The following is a 14,238-nucleotide window of genomic DNA, read 5'->3' as shown; positions in this document are numbered from 1 at the left end:
CTATAGAAGCAACATCGTATGAAGAGTCATATGTCTGATCCATTGTGAATTTCTTCCAGAAAGTGTGGTCAATGGCTCTTCTGTCAGTTCTGTATCATTTTAATCTCTACCAGTAGTCAGTGACTGAGGTTTTGAGGTCTTATATTTAGTGGCTTATTTTTATCATTGAAAGAAGATGGAATCGAATTGAAAGAGACCAAAGGAAAGGAAAATATCATAGCAGTTAAGATTTTGGAAATAGAGAACATTCAATTTAAATTCTGTCTTACCCTTTTTCTAGTTAATTATCATCTCTAGGTTTCATTTTTTTTAATCTGTGATATGTTATTACCACATATATAGTTATGAATATTTTCTAATGTGTTTTTCATGTAGTAAACTTGATAAATTATATGAAACTTCATGTGTATATTTACATGTATAATATATGATTATTAAAAGATATTTTCTTTTAGAATTTATATTGTCAAATGATGTTATTCTAGTAATAACTGATTTTCTTAAAATTGTGCTTGCAAAAATTCTTGTTGGAAAAACATCTGAAATAAAAAAGGTATATCTCAAATAGTTAGAAAGCTACATCTCTGTTGTTTATTTGGGAGTACCTAATATATACTAATACATTCCAAATATAGTATAGACTAAAATGTATTATTTTGCTATATATTTTTACAACTTAGTTTAAAAGGATATTGTGTATACTTAGGTCATTGATAATGTGCTCAAATATTTATTAGAAATGGGCAGTATCGAGAGCTCACAGTTCCTCTGACTAGTTTTCGAACTTGTCATTTTATTTTATTTTACTATTTTATTTTATTTTGTTTTCAGGGTTTTTTTTTAATTCTAGTTTGTTAACATATAGTGGAATACTGGTTTCAGGAGTAGAATTTAGTGATTCATCACTTACATCAACACCCAGTGCTCATCACAAGTGCCTTCCTTAAAGCCCATCACCCATTTAGTCCATCCCCCATCCACCTCCCTCTAACAACCCTCAATTTATTCTATGATTAATAGTCTCTTATGGTTTGCCCCCCCTTTTATTCTTGCTTCCCCTATGTCCATGTGTTTAGTTTCTTAAATTCCATGTATGAGTGAAATCATATGGTATATTTCTTTCTCTGACTGACTTTCCTTATCATTTTAAATCTACGTAAGTAGCTGGGTTTTTTAACCAGCAAATGTATAAAGTAGAAAAGATTGTACTAATGCTGCTTTTAACAAGAATTGTGTAATGCCACTGTGAAAGTTTCATTTAGAGAACAAAAGAACCAGACCCTGTATTCTAACAAATGAACAAATTCTATTTATATAGTAACTTTTATGGGATATTTATATGATAACATGATTAGAAAAATCATGATTCCTTATGATTTTGTTCATCTATAATTTTTTTCTCAATAAGTTCATTTTGGACTTAACAAGCACTGCAATATGTCTGTAATTCTTCTACTGGTAGAATAGTGGTTTCCAACACAGGCTGAACAATAAATTTATCCAGTGAGTTTATAACAATGCCAAATGCTAATGCCTGGGGCATGTCCTGGCTGAGATAAATTAGTAAATTAGTATTCCTCAGAGTAAGGCCTTGGTCCACATTTTTTGTTTTCTAGAGAAGCCACAGTTGGCAACACTGCTGTAAAGTATATTTAGAAAAGTGTGGGGGCACCTGGGTGGTTCAGTTGGTTAAGCGGCTGCTTTCAGCTCAGGTCATGATCCCAGGGTCCTGGGATCAAGCCCCACATCGGGCTCCTTGCTCAGCAGGGAACCTGCTTCTCCCTCTCCCTCTGCCTGCCTCTCTGCCTACTTGTGCTCTCTATCTCTGTCAAATAAATAAATAAAATCTTTAAAAAAAAAGAAAAGTGTGAAACTATTGCTTCATCATTTTTTAAACAGTGAAGAATTCTAGGTATAGAGTTATATTTGAACTCTCCCTATCCATATTTTATTAAACTGTTGGAATAGGAATGATCAATGCTGATGATTTTTTCACATGATTTATCAACATATGGTTGGAAAACACCCTGTGGATATGGAGGGAGAGAAAGCTTACTGATATTTTTACCATCCCCATGTTTAAAGACCAAAGAAATGTACAATTGAGAAGCTTCTGCAAATATTTTGTATGCTAAGACTGGAACCATAAAGAGGTTATTATTTTAATAGCAAAAATATCATATGATTTTTGGGGGGAGGTTGATTTTGTTTTGATTGGTTTTAGTTTTGTCTATATCCACAGGGCCAGTACAAAGAAATTATTATACTGTGGACATGGAAATAGAGGAATTTGGAGTTTTCAGAAGATGGTTCAAGAGAGCAGAAGGAACTAGAATTGAGACCGAGAACAGAGCTCTGAGGTAAAATGAAGAAATATAAACTAGGGCAATAGGCCTGATTAGTTCAAATTTCTTCTGGAGGAATAATTTTTAGTTAATAGGAATATTATTAAGATAGTTTAGTTTTCATTTTTTTTACTATTTGAAAGAATGAATCACATTGTCCATAAATTTTTAATCAGTGTATGATACATATGTATAGAGTCATAATTTTTTAATTAAAATGATTTAGGATATGGGGGGAGCTATTAAAGCATATATATATATATAAATTATATATAATGTATACTTATATATACCACTAAAATCACTAAGCAAAGTCTGGGAATGTAGCTGAACTGAAAGCCTTCAAGAGAAGGGGAGGAGGGCGCCTGGGTGGCTCAGTCGGTTAAGCGACTGCCTTCGGCTCAGGTCATGATCCTGGAGTCCCGGGATCGAGTCCCGCATCGGGCTCCCTGCTCAGCAGGGAGTCTGCTTCGCCCTCTGACCCTCCCCCCTCTCATGTGCTCTCTCTCATTCTCTCTCTCTCAAATAAATAAATAAAATCTTTAAAAAATAAAAAAAAGAGAAGGGGAGGAAAGCTGTGGAAATCTGCAGAAATATCACAGTTTGTTCTGCACTTACCACAGCTTTGTTTCGATATCAAATTGAATCATAATTTTAGCAGACCATGGTGTTTTTGGACTCATAGTTGCACTGTATGTTTACGCAAAAAAATAAAAACGTTTCTGAAAGCCAAATATGTAAATAAGTGATACAGATAAAAGTAATATGGTAAAAATGAAAATCAGCAGCCTAAAGTCTGTACTGCTTCCATGGCCAAGCTGACCCGAGGAACCTGTGTTCTTAACCTGTGTTAAGAATGTTCCTGAGTCACCACAGGCTCAGTTATGCTTCTTTATCAACTAACGACCTTTTCTAGCCAAATGCATTAATAAAAAATGGGCTTATAGTCATTTTCTTTTACTGAAAAATAATTTAGATCTTGGTAAAACGAAAAAGAAATTTTAATGAAAATTAAAGGCTCTGTCCTATAAGAGATCTCAAGATCAGAAATAAGGAAAATGTCTCTATCACAGAATCCAGACAGGTCACATATATAAAAAGCAGGGCAGAGTGAAGGTCAGTTAGATGATTATTAGTGTGAGTAAAGGATTGAAAAAATATCTGGGTCAGTTCATCTCAATGTATTTAGATTTAGATAGCATTTTCTTTTACACCAATTCTTATTTGGATAAAACATATTAATAATTGTACTGTTAATAAAATTGTATCACATGGACAATAATTATTTTTAAAAACTTAACATCCAATAGGTTACCACGATACTTAGAGAATGCTTAAAAATATAGCATTAAAATATTTACAGATAGAACAGTTATGGATACAGAAAATTTATTAAGCCCATGGTCATTATGAGGTATTGTAACATACAATCTTTTCTTTTAATATATTTACATTTCTCATTGTAATTTAGTTTTTTATTCTATCTCTATTAAGAAAATGACATGTTTTAATTACTGGAGATTACTTTGTTTTATTCTTAAAATCTGCTTTCTCACATGGATCTATTCTTTTTAGTTTAATTGAGATATAGCTCACACATCATAAAATTTATCTATTGAAGTGTATGATTCAATGTTATTTTTAGTATATTCACAAGATTATGCAACCGTTACCACAATCTGAGGGGTAAAACATATTAGAACAATTTTTTCACCTTACGCAGAATCCTTGTACTCATCAATAGTCACTCTCCATGCTCCCTGCCCAAAGAACTAGGCAACAATTAATGTGCTTTCTGTTTCTATAGATTTGCCAATTCTAGACATTTTATTCAGATGCAGTCATATGATGTGTGGTCTTTCACAACTGGTTTCTTCCACTCAGCACAATTTTGCAAGAGTCATTTATGCTGTAGCAATGTTTAAATACTTGATTAATTTTATTGCTGAATAATAATCTATCATATGTATACCTAGGAGTGGAATAATGGGTCTTATTGTAAATCTGTGTTTAACTCATTGAGAAAATGACAAACTTTTTCCAAATAAGCTATACCATTTTACATTCCCATCAACAATGTATGAGGATTCCAATTTCTTCAATTCCTTTATAATACTTGTTTATAATCTGGCTATTTTTTATTTTAGCCATCTAAGTGAATGTGAAGTAATATTTCATTATGGTTTTGATTTACACTGCTCTGATGGAGAGGAATGTGGAGGATTTTATTTAATAATAATAAATGTATTATTTATTTATATGTTTATTGGGCATTTTTATATCTCTTCTGTAAAAGTATCTATTCATAATTTTGTGCATTGTTTGAGTTACGCGTTTTTATGTGTTTTGCTGGTTTAGGAATTCATTACATATTCTGTATACAGTTCTATATCGGATTTATGATTTGAAAATATTTTCTCCCACTTGATTGATATTATTATATGCAGCATAAAAGTTTTTAATTGGGATGAAGTCAAATTTATTTCTTTCTTTTGGACACTTTTGCCTTTGCTATGATAGATAAGAAACTGTACATTCTTCTAAGGTAGTTTAGATTTAGATCTTAAATTTTGGTTTAAGATGTATTTTGCATTCATTTCCGTGTAAGGTATGAGTTGGGTGAGGGTGTCATTTTTTTGCATGTGGTTATACGGTTATCCCAGCATCATTTGTTGAAAAAGGTAGTGAAGCAACCACAAAGGTAGTTGCTTACTTCTGTATTCTCAATCCTATTTCCTTTGATCTGTATATCTATCCTTATGCCAGCAACATACCATGTTGGTCCTAGACTTTTCTTTATGAGTAGCCTTTTGGATTACCATTTCAATCTCTTTAATTGCTGTAGGTCTATTTAGATTTCCTGTTTCGTCCCGAGTCAGGTTTGGTAGCTTGTGATTGTCTAGGAACTGTTCATTTCATCTGATTATCTAATTTATCGACATATAATTGCTCATAGCCTTCTCTTAAAATCCTTTTTATTTTTATAAGTTTGGTAATTTCTCATTTTAGTAGTTTGAATTTCTTTTTCCATTTTTGTCTTGATCAATTTAGCTCAACGTTGTCAGTGCTGTTATCTTTACAAAGAGACATTTTTGGTTTTATTGAATTTCTGTATTTTAATTTTAATACTCTCTATTTTGTAATTTCAAAATAAATCTTTATTATTTTCTCCCTTGACATAGGTTCAGTTTGCTCTTCTTTTTCTAGTGTTTTAAGGTTGCAGTGTAGGTTGAGATCATTTTTTTTTAACATAGTCATTTTCAGCTAAAAGTTACCTCAATGTATAATTCATGCAAGATGGCTCAGGGCCCTTTCTTATACTTCAACCATGGTACTTCTGCTTTTATATGATTTATAAATTGACATAGAAGCAAGATTTTCTTTGAAAGCCAGGCTCTGTGTGTGTCTCTGTGTGTGTGTATGCATATGAATGTTTTAAAACCAAATCAAGAGAAAAATCTCTTACAGAAGAAAACTTAGTTGGAGCAGAGAACATATAAAAATAACAAAGAATTGGAACTAAGCAAATCATAATTCAGCATAAGACATGCAAAAAGTGCCAGGTATTACTTTATCTATTTCACAGTTTTGCCTCTGACACTTATAATGGTAACTTTTTAATGCAATTTAAAACTTTTGGAAATGGGTATGTAGAAACCTGTGATTTTAAAACACACATAAAAGACAAATAATCGAGAGCTGCTAAACTCATGTTTCAAGAGTATGTCAAGTACACACCTCCTACAGGGCATTATTTTATACATTTTTCTGTTTGTAAATGTCTTTTAATGTAATCTGATATAAAATAATAATATCCTAAATTATGCTGTTTAGTGAAGCATACTACAGTGAGGTTTGTATACATTTAGAGTGCACTGGTAGAAAAAGGAAATATGCAGACACACTCTGACGACCATTTAGCTGCCTGTCAATTATAAAACTCCCATCAAAAGAAAATACCAGAGAAAATTTATCTACCTCATCTAAACGTCACATATTTTGCTCCTAATTTTAGTGGAAAAATTTCCTTCTGGAAATTTTGGAAAAACCTAAAAAATTTAAGAAAGAAAGACCATTTGTAATTTTTTCAGTCAATAATAAATGATAAATTTCTTAAGTATCTCTTTATTTTTAAATTGGCATCAAACAACTATAAGCTGCTTTTAAAATTTATGTATTCATAGAACCATACATCATGAAGTAATCTGATTTTTTCTAGGGATACAAAAACACTGAAGGAATTCATGATAGAGAAAGTCCTCCTCATCCCATACAATTGTACTTGCCATAATACAGATTAATACCCCTGGCACAGGGGAAGAACAGTCTCTTTCTCTAAACACCAGAGTATGTTTTCAAATGTATAAAATGGTAATCCTAATGATAGAAACAGGTCCTACAACATTAGAGTTAACGTGGACTAATGTGCACATATTTTGTTTTATTTAAGTGTTCTTTATAGCAAGGAGATTAGTAGTTACTTGCATTTTATTTGGCATATATTTTTCATTCTTGGCTTTGCTTTCCAGTTGTATATTGAGTGACATTTCCAAGCAAAATTCTTTAGCACCAATAAAATGTTTTTCACTAATAATTTTTGTAGGGATATTCATAGTGCAAGCCAAAAAAAGTAAATGTAAATTAGGATGAATAATCAAATCTCAGACATCACAAAAAATCTTAAGGAAACAGAATTTAAAAGGCTTTTGTGAAAAAGGCAGGAGGCAGGAGAAATCACCAATTACATGAGGGGTGTAACCCATGTAGGGAAGAAACTTGAAATATTCCTGAAGAATCATGATTTCCAGGTCATGTATGGGCTCATAGGCTATGCATTATACAACTTAAGACCAATTTTATAATTTAACCTTCTTTTCCTAGCTCATGGGGATTGAATCCCATTGCTATTCATTATTTTTTTTTAATTCCACTGAAATAAGTCATGCTTTTGGAAGAAAGAAAATGATTATTTTTGTCTTGGCATTTTATTTATGCCATCCAGAATCATAGTAGTGGGATAATTTCATCATGCTACATACTGATATTACTTGTCAGCACTGAAAAGAGATGCATGACTAATAATGACAGACTTTAAATAATGAGAAATTGATAGCACAATCATTAGATCAAATTTTAGTGAAACTATCAGATAAATAACCCACAACTCATCTTTTTTTTTCCAAAAGTAACCTAATTAATAAAATATTATGGGGCATCAGGAGGAAGAGAAAAATATTCATCACTTCTCTAAAAATTAAAGGCTATTTATAAAAATAATCTTCCGTACCAACACTATACACATAGCAATCCAAGTATGAAAGTGTATTATTTATGGTTTGCATTGTTTACATTCTCACAGGAATATTCTTAGATTTGGGGCTAATTATTGATGCCTAGGTCATGACTGATCTAGAGTTTTGTCCTGTGAGAATCTGTGTAATATTAACAGAAGAATCTTGTGAGAAGAGAGAAGTATTGGGAAACTACATCATTTAATTCACTCTTGACATTCTTCGTTTCAACCTGGCAACACATCAGCTCTCTCCTTCCTTTGGAACCATTTGGTAGCAGTCAGGACTTTTTCCAGTCATTTAGACCCTGTAAGAAAGAAAGAAAAGTTCCCTAGTGCCTTATGGATATGCATCTTGTGTGTTCATATTCATAAAATCTAAATATGACTATTTTTTAAGCTACAGATATCTAGTTTGAATAAGACATTTGGATGCTAACTGTATAAATGTAAGAGGATTTACTTGGAGGTCATGTCTAGAACAGACTAAATTTAAATTTAAATTTATTTTTTTTTGTAGCAATACCAAATCAACACTAGAAAAATATCCAAAGCACCAGAGGCATTTTAACCCAATTATCTATATGAATCTATCCAATATATTTTCAGACATCATAGCTGTTGTATTTGGCATTTCTATTCTTCCATGTCACTTCTCATTAATGCACTGGTTCTGTTACTGTCATTTGATGACTTCTCCACTGTCATTTTACTTCATTAACTGATTATTTTCTAATTGCTATTTTATGCCACTGTTCGATTCATCAGCTTTTAATGTTCTACTTAATTGACTTCTTTGTCTAAATGATGTGAAAGAAAATGTGGCTGAATTAATCATTTAGCTTCTGAATTCTGATATAGTGCAAGCTTATTTTGATTGTTCCATTTTCTAGATAGCAAAAGTAAGGATAGGTATCCACAGTCTACTCAAACATCTTTCATTAAAAGCATTCTTACTCCTGTCATTTCGATTTTTAAAAAAGTTAAATAGCTTCAAAGACATCTAATATATACTATATTTTGTTCATTTTAAAAGTTATTTCATCTTTTATTTTATTCTATAAGATTTCACTTGGCAGGATTTTAAATCATAACTAAAATTATATTTTATGTAATTTAGTGAAAATTTTAAATCAGAAACCTATGGATCAAAAAAATTGGTAAATAAAGAGTGTGTCAGGGCCTTGTTGGGACTGACTTAGGGTTACCAAATAGTAATTTTTAGGAAAATTAGAATAATAAACATACAAATTCTAAACTTCAATTTATATTCATATTCAACATTTTCTTATTGCAATTCTCACTGAGGAAGGTTCTGGGCCACAGAGTTTAACATGACCAATTTCACGCAGGAAATAAGAGTCAGAATTGAGGGGTACCTGGGTGGCTCAGTCAGTTAAGCATCAGACTCTTGATTTAGGCTCAGATCATAATCTCAGGGTCATGAGATCAAGCCCCACATCAGCGTGCTCTCTCTCTCTCTAAAAAAAAAAAAAAAAAGAATCAGAATTGAAATTCAAATCAAGTTTTGCCAAACACAGAAGTCTGAGTTTTAGCTATACTCTTAGGTAATGAATGGTGTGGAATCAAAAGTCAGATGGTATATATGTGCTGGGAAAACAAAGAAAGGCTGTTGTTCCTCACTCCATCATGGTCATCTCTTCTATCTTCACTGACAAAGCCCTAGGAGATTCCAAGCTTTCTGCTTCTTTGCCAAGCCTGAGGTATGGGAATCTCAGTCAAAGCTCAGAACTGAATGCATAGGGTGCAAACTCTTAGGTATCAAATGTATGTCTTGCCTTGGATTCTCACCACTTCCTTGGAAGCCTACACAGCTCCCATTCTTACATGACCTACAAATATGTCTCCCTTATTCAAAGTAGGAGAGTTTCCATCTCTTACGCCTTGATCTCAAAAGCTTTCCCATCCTCTTTTCCCCTTTCAGGGCATGTCTGTTATTAGCTTAAGCTTCTAAATGTCAGGCCCAAAGCATCAGAAAAGGTGGATGATGGATGATTTGATTCAGTTTGAGCTGAAGAGAGGAAAATACTGTGAGAAATTCTAATTATTAAATAAATGATACTCCATTTAAGAAAACAAGTAATGGCCACACAGGGTTAAACATACTGTAGTGGATAATTGCACAATAAGCACGAAAACCTTGAGATCAATTTATTTAGGGAAGGGCATCATGACATTTAAGCTGAATTTTTTTAACACTTTATTTTTTTAGAGTAGCTTAAGGTTCACAGAAAAGTTGAAGGAAGGTACAGAGATTTCTCATATATCCTTACCCCCAAAGATGCATTAGCCTTTCTCAAGCTGGATTTTTAAGAATGAGAATATATCTAGGCAACAAAATGAGAGGCTGAGTTCTAGGACAAAGCCTGTGAAGGACATAGGAAACAGGTCCTGTGGTACATTGCAAAGGCTGGTTTTGTTAGTTATGCCAAAAAAAAGTGATCTGAAGTATATGATGCTGGGCTGGGAGGTCAGCAGCAGCCACAGAATTATGAATGATCCTACCATGTACAGATGTTTAAGCTTTTCATATTGGCATTGTTATATACTGAATATTTGGGTTCCCCTACCCCCAAATTCATATGTTGAAACTATACCCACCAATCTGATGGTATTAGAAAGTGGGACCTTTAGGAGGTAATTAGGATAAAATGAGATCATGAGGGTGAAAGTACTTGTGAATGGGATTAGTGTCCTCAGAAAGTCAAAACGGAGTTTCCTTGCCCTTTCTGCTCTCAACCATGTGAGGATACAATGAGAAATCAGGCATCTGCAACCCAGAGGAGGTTCTTTTTTTTTTTTTTTTAAAGATTTTATTTATTTATTTGAGAGAGAGAATGAGAGAGAGCACATGAGAGGGGGGAGGGTCAGAGGGAGAAGCAGACTCCCTGCTCAGCAGGGAGCCTGATGTGGGACTCGATCCCGGGACTCCAGGATCATGACCTGAGCCGAAGGCAGTCGCTTAACCAACTGAGCCACCCAGGCGCCCCCAGAGGAGGTTCTTATCAGGACTCAAGCATGCTAGCACCCTGACCTCAGACTTTCAGCCTCCAGAACTGTGAGAAATAAATCTATATTGTTTATAAGCCACCCAGGTTATAGTACTTTGTTATAGCAGTCCAAAGGGACTAAGACAGGCATTAAGAGAGTTCAAAGTATTTCAATCAGGGAAAATAACATGGTTAGAAAATGTAAGAGAAAAGAGACGTGGGTCATTAGGTAGGGAAACAAAGAGTTCCAGCAAAGGAAGGGCTAAACTGGGCTAGAAATATGAATATTATCTGCCTTAGCTCATGACAAATCTGTTTATGATAGAGGATTCACATGGATTGCACAGAGCACTAATATGGTAAATGCTCAGTAACTATGGACTCCATATGTTTCATATGTGAAACTCATTGAAGATGAGTTGTCTTTTTTACCATATTTTGGAATATACCCACTTCTAATGTTTTCTCAGAACATACAAAGTACTAGTACATGAGGAAAAGGGCCATTTCTCAAAATTTCATTTTCTTGACCTTAATTTGAGTGGAAGAGGCTGAAGGCTTTCATCCAAATTGTGCAATGGCTTGTGTAGGGCAAATCTTAGTCACCTCCTCTAAATATAGGGCTTTTCCTCTGAGAAACTACTTACCAGTTGGGTAGATGACCGTTAATAGTGTAATGGTAGCTGTCAAAATATACCCTTAGTTACTCATGTGTTGCAGAAGCCTTTAAGTCATTTTAAGTTTATCATGAGTCAATGCAAGAGTTTGAAAGAATTTTCCAAACTAAGAAGTATTACTTAATTTGATATATTATTTTACTTTAACATCCAGTATTATATCTGCATTTTCTTTTTTTTTTTTAAGATTTTATTTATTTATTTGACAGAGAGAGACACAGCAAGAGAGGGAACACAAGCAGTGGGAGTGGGAGAGGGAGAAGCAGGCTTCCCGCGGAGCAGGGAGCCCGATGCGGGGCTCGATCCCAGGACCCTGGGATCATGACCTGAGCCAAAGGCAGATGCTTAATGACTGAGCCACCCAGGCGCCCCTCAAGTCAGTGTTTTACTTGGTAAACATATCTGAGACCATGCATCCCTGGCTGCTAAGCACCATGGAGGACAGGGCTAGAAAGGTAACAGCTTTATTTTGAGCAGGGGGCAAAGACAAGGCAGCACTTTACAGCTACATTGTAACTAGATCCTGCATCTATATCTGCATTTTCTACTTGAGGTCAAATGTATACATTTAATAAAAAGAAAAAGGAAAGAAAAGAAAAGAACATACTGAATGCTTTTTTTCCAAAGTAAGGCATTTGTCTTTACTCCTTTTCTTAAATCCACTGAAGTTGAAGTTCTAACAGATTTTTTTTTTAAGAATTTAAAATCCACTCATGGGATTTTAAATATCAAAGAAAAATAAACATTTTGGAATCATATTTTAACATTATTTTTTCCAATATACAGAAATACATAGAATGCTTTTGATAATTATGAACAAACTATTTTTTTCAATTCGGTAAATCTGAGATGGTTAATATTTAAGAAATATATGTTAGAAATGATGCTATGCAAATTCAGGTATTCCAATGTTGGATAACTTAGCTCTTAACCTAAGACACACAATCAAGTAACTTCAAAAAGAAAGAATAAGAGAAAAGTTCAATATAGCATAGATCAGAATATAATTTAATCATGATTCTCAGCTTAATTTTTGGAAACAGTGTTCTAGAATTTTTTTTCCCATACCAAGTTGATTATAGCCCTTAAGATCTGAGATTTAAACAGTTAGAGCATCAACAAATTAGAACCTGATGCTAGTAGGAGGGGATTTTGATGAAGACAATCATTTTTTAGGTGTTTCTCAGAGAAACAGCTTAATATCTCTTCAAAAATATTTTACTGTTGCTTAGTACAAAATTGTCCTGAATATTCTCATACAGCAGGAGCAAATTTTTCCATTATCTTTTTTTTTTTTTTTTTTTTTTTTTGGAAATAAAGCTCATTGCCATCATAGCAATGAGAAATAGCAGCTTAGTTTTAGACAGATGGTTCAATAAACTTCCTAATGAAGGTTATCTTCCCGTTCTGGATTCTTTTCTGGACTGACTCAACAGGAAAACAAAACAATTTACCCAGACAGTAAAGTTCCATTAAAGAATTTCAAAACTGTGGTAGATGCCTCAGAAATATCTATTAAGCTCAAGCCGACTGTCCTCCTCACTGCTGACACTTTAATACAGGCATGCATTACCCCACACTCTGATTACTGTAATAGTCTCCCAGGTTTTGCCTCAATATCTGGCCCTCCACTGCCCAAAATATCTTATCTTTCAAACTACTTCTAGACTAATATTCATTAAACATCATACTGAAAACATCATTTCCTTATGTTTGAGAGTCAAAAATAGATGCTTTATTTAAAGTAAAATGTAGTGTCTAAGTTTAAAGCCTTTCAAATTCAGGTCCTATCCAAGTGTGTTCTTTTTTATTTTCCAAAGTAAGTCCAGGTTCATTTCATGTTTTCTATCACTATGCTATGGATGGAATGAATGTTTATGTCCCCTCAAAATTCATATATTAAAATCCAGATCCCCTAATGTGATGGTAGTAGGGGCCTTTGGGAGGTGATTCATGAATAGGATTAGTACCCTGAAAGAAGAGACCCAAGAGCTTGCTCTCTGTCTCTCCTCTCAGCCATGTGAAGATACAGTGAGAAGACTGACATCTGCAAACCAGGAAGCGGATTTCACCAGACACCAAATGGGCCAGTGCCCAGATGGGCCGGTGCCTTGATCTTAGACTTCCTAGTCTCCAGAACAGTAGCACATAAATTTTTATTCTTAAGCCATCCAGTCTATGGTAATTTGTTATAGCAGCCCACATTAAGAAACAATGCCATAATATTCATCTATTAAATCCATTTACTTATAAGTTTTCCTAGCAAAGAATGCCCATATTCTTCTCCTATGACAGTCTATCTACTTCTATGCCTATAGTGTTATTCTTTTTTTTTTTAAGATTTTATTTATTTACTTGAGAGAGAGGACAAGCAGGTGGAGGGGAAGGGAGGGAGGGAGAAGCAGACTCCCCACTGAGTGGGGATCCCGATGCAGGGCTCGACCCCAGGACTATGAGATCATGATCTGAGCTGAAGTCAGATGCTTAACGGACTGAGGCACCCAGGTGCCCCTGTAGTGTTCTTTTAATTTGAACCAAACTGGTCTACTTCTTTGTTTAACCAGCACATATTTGTCTTTAGAAGTTTAAAGAATGTTTAAACTTTAGAAGTTTAAAGAATGCCTCAGTCAGTTAAGTCTCTGATTCTTGATTTCAGCTCAGGTCATGATCTCAGGGTCATGAGATGGAGCCCCACTTTGGGTTCTGCACTGGGTGTGGAGTCTGCTTAGCATTCTCTCTCTGCCCTCACCTGCCTCTCTAAAAAAAAGAAAAGTTTAAAGAATGTTTATATTTCTTATGTTTTCAACTCTTTGTAATTCTCCATAGTGTCTCTCACAGTCTTTAGTTCATACAAACTCCCCCTCCTCAATTGCCCATTCTTCCATTACCCCACTCATTCTCAATAGATAAATTTA

The 14,238-nt window shown here is 34.0% G+C and overlaps 1 non-coding gene across 1 annotated transcript; it reads right to left on the bottom strand.

Annotated features, from left to right (window-relative positions):
- Positions 1-11,721: 11,721 nt before the first annotated feature.
- LOC123835041 (small nucleolar RNA SNORA63) lies at positions 11,722-11,852 on the bottom strand. Its single transcript, XR_006788601.1, has one exon. It is a non-coding gene; the product is annotated as a small nucleolar RNA SNORA63 (small nucleolar RNA).
- Positions 11,853-14,238: the final 2,386 nt, after the last annotated feature.

The sequence above is a fragment of the Mirounga angustirostris genome, unplaced genomic scaffold (genome assembly GCF_029215605.1).
Source record: "Mirounga angustirostris isolate CCGP_5_RB_7025 unplaced genomic scaffold, mMirAng1.0.hap1 SCAF_1, whole genome shotgun sequence".
Classification (NCBI taxonomy): Eukaryota; Metazoa; Chordata; class Mammalia; order Carnivora; family Phocidae; genus Mirounga; species Mirounga angustirostris.
The sequence above is the reverse complement of the archived record's forward strand: the minus strand, read 5'-3'. Positions and strand labels throughout refer to the sequence as shown.